General features: G+C 45.7%; 1 non-coding gene across 1 annotated transcript; it reads left to right on the forward strand.

The window, feature by feature from the left end:
* Positions 1–683: 683 nt before the first annotated feature.
* LOC114019330 lies at positions 684–874 on the forward strand. The gene has a single exon (XR_003564423.1). It is a non-coding gene; the product is annotated as a U2 spliceosomal RNA (small nuclear RNA).
* The last annotated feature ends 2,659 nt before the right edge of the window (positions 875–3,533 follow it).

Consider the following 3,533-nt stretch of genomic DNA (forward strand, 5'->3'; position numbering starts at 1 on the left):
TTAATTTTAAAGTAATTTAAGAGCCAGATCCTTGGCCCTGTTCCAGCTGCTTTGTGCTGTTTTGTTGGTACAAAGTGATAGGAAACCTGGGGGATTGTCTATAAATTCCTCCAGAATGGGAAGAATTGCAACTCTGTCCCCCCAGCCCAGGCAGAGGGAAGGCATGACTGAGGTGTAAAGCTGCACATAGGTAGGTATAATTTAGAGCAGTCTTAAGATTTTGCCAGTGGCTGGGATGGCACCCAGCTGCCCCAGGATTGGGAGCTCCAAAACATTCCTTTACACCTACTCTTTGTCTACCCCCAGCTGTATCGATCATATCACAGCCAGACTAAGGATCTGGCCCTAAACCTAATAATATTATCTATTCCAACTTAGTGTCCTCATCAGGATTCCTTCATCATCAGTCAGACTCTCCTTTCAGCAGCTCTTTCCTTAAACAGCTGTGACTTAAAATGCAAAATGGCCATAATTATTATTATTATTTTTTTTAAATTAAACCTTTTTTATGTGCTCCTTCTTTACCAGTTTGGGGCAGGAGGGGTGAGGGTGCGGAGGAAGGAATGATTCAGATCTCTTTCCCAAATTGTGATACTTACATTAAGGATTATGTTTATGATAGGACCTTCCATGAACAAGCCTATTAATATTAATAAGACTTCTCTGAACTTTGAAGACCTAGAATACATATCTCCTCCTATCAGAAAATCATCTGCTAATATCCGTTCTTATTGTTTTAATATCTGATATGTCCTTTATTTGAGGACTGTATATTAAATTGATTTTTGAAACAGGGGGATGGAATAGGAGCTTGCTCTATCCACCCCATGCATCGATCTGGTATTGCAGTGCCTCCAGGAACGGGAAAAAAAAAAGGAGCCCACCAGCGCAACCTCCTCCAATCTCTCATTAATTTTCAGCCCTCTTGATGTGTGAGTACATGAGCTATTTCAGTCTTTGACATTGGCCAGCTGAGCTGTGAATAGCTGGAAAAGAGAAAGGGGGGGGGCGCATTCTTAAATACATTATTTGCCCGTCCTTCACTGCACTTCTCATCAACTTTTAACAGGTCTATCTGCAGCACACTCTAATGTGTAGCAGATTTAGTCACAGGACACGTGATAGAGGGTGTCAGGCAAGAATATATCATATTTATTCATTTCATGATTTGTTTTCTTCTTTCTCTTAGATATTGCTAAGATCCTTTAGCATTGTTATGCTATGGCAATGGGTGTTATAGAAACCTGAAATAAAGAGAACATTTTATTCCTCCCCTTGAAATTCAAGGGTGATGCTGAGGGTTATGTCCTTTTATTATTTTTCTTCCTCCCCAACCCCTCAAGTTAGTGGAGTGGGAGATTTGGGGATGGAAATCAATAACTTACTTGGAAATAAGCTACAAATACCACAGTTATCTCAGCCAACCAACCCCGTCACCTGGTGTCCTCACCATCTCTTTCTGGCAGCATTTTATCCCCTCCCTCATACACAGGCCTTTTGTTACTTTACCCTCCAGACTTTGCACATTTGAGATCATGCTTATCTAAAATTAGAAGTCCTCTCTTCTAAACAAGCCTACTTGGGACCTGATTTTTAGAAATGCTGAGTATCCACAAATCCTACAGGTGCTCCCCATCTCTGAAAATCAGGCTCTTGAGCCTGAATCCACAAAGGGACTTATACGTTGTGGTTCTGAGTGTCACAACCTCTAATTTTTAGGTGCCTAGAACATCACAGGAACAACTCTGCCATCCACAAAGCCCCAGTTAGGCTCCCTGTACAACAAATGGGAAGAGAGAGGCACCTAAGAATGCGATCCCCAAAAGCCAACCCGCTGGGCAAGGAGCCACCTAAGCTAGCCCCTGGAAGATGCCGGAGAGGTGTGTGTCCTAAGCCCCTCCCTGTTTCTGAAGATAGATGCCTGCCTCCACCGGACATAGGCACCTAATTCAGGGCTAGCCTACACTAGAATCGCTACAGCAGCGCCGTTGCACTGGAGTAGCTGTGCTGCTGTCGTGCAGCTAGTACTCCACCTCCCCAGGCGGCGGTAGCTATGTTGGTGGGAGAGCTTCTCCTGCTGATATAGCTCTGTCCACATTGGCGCTTAGGTCGGTGTAACTTACGTCACCCAGGGGGTGGTTTTTCCACATCCCTGAGTGACTTAAATTATACTGAAGTCAGCGCTAGTGTGTACAAGCCCTCAGTTAGTGATCCACAACTGGGAAACCCTCTCCTGGAGTCAGGCAGCTTAGGTGCCTCAGTGGTTTGTTGAAAGGATGAATTAGGCACCTGCCTTGTTCTACACAAAACTGGGGAGGATGGTGATACCTCTTGTCTAACTTTTAGCCCAGTGGTAAGTGCACTCCCCCAGGATATGGGAGACACAGGTTCAATTCCCCCCTCAGGCAAAGGGGGAGACAATATTTGAACAGGTGTCTCCCGCCTCTCAGGATGGTACGTAAACACTGAGGTATGGGATCTTCTCATGTGGGGCTGCTTCAGTCTCTCCTGTTGAAGCTGTTCCACAGTAGGGGGGAAAATGCACTGCCTATGAGGCCTGGTGCCACTAGGGATAATGGGTGAAGAAGTCTACGGCTGCTTTGCCCGTTGTAGTTATTCATATAGCTCTATTAGTGTGGCATAGAGCTTCTCTCTCTCACTCCTGCTGCTGCCTCTGGCACCACTCATGGTCTCGGTGAGGAGTGGGAGGAGCAGGAGGGGTATGGCTGGTCCCTACATTTCCTTGTTGCTGCTGCCTACTTACGGTTTCTTTAAATGGAAAGAATTGGGGGGCAGGGGGGATCCTTTGGGGAGTCAAATTTTAAACAATCCAGAAGTGCTCCCTTGACCCAATGGCTCCCCTAGTTCACAGGGAGGAGCTGGCTTTGAGAACAGCGCATATCAATGCATGTTATGCCCGAGAGCAAACTTCTCTGACAGTTCCTGTGGTATTCACTAACTCACTCCAGCTGAGCATGGCCACAATTCCCTCATGTCTGGGTTCCTTGGTAATCCCTGCACAGAGTACTCTCAGCTGTGGCCATTCTCGCTGCTCAAGCCAGGAAGTGGTCTTAACCCTCTCCCTTCCAGCCATAGGTCTGGGGTCTGTACACTGGATCACAGTGTGCTACTGGAGCTGTTTTGAATTCTTCAGACGTAACCAATGATGCCTTGATACCCATTTGCATCTTTGTTTCAGTTTTAAGGTACAGTAGAAAGGAGTGTGCGTATCCCTAGGACTCAGCAAGGTCATAAGAGTACTGTGAGGTCTGGGGAACTCTCTATTGAAAGAGCTGCAGCCAAGGAAGGCAATTTTATATCTTGCATAGCAGCAGTAGGGGTGCTTCTCATTGTTATTCCAGGAACTATCCCCTATAGAAGTGGTGTTTTTCTTCTTTCCCTCTGCCATTTCTTCTTCCCTCTTTCTTCTTTCCCTTCATTTTGTCTCCTACCCTTTATACGTCTTCCCATCTCACCTCTTTCTTTATATACAAGAGCAAATGTGGCTGTCCCTCAGCTGAGAATAAACTCAA

The sequence above is a fragment of the Chelonia mydas genome, chromosome 5 (genome assembly GCF_015237465.2).
Source record: "Chelonia mydas isolate rCheMyd1 chromosome 5, rCheMyd1.pri.v2, whole genome shotgun sequence".
Lineage (NCBI taxonomy): Eukaryota > Metazoa > Chordata > Testudines > Cheloniidae > Chelonia > Chelonia mydas.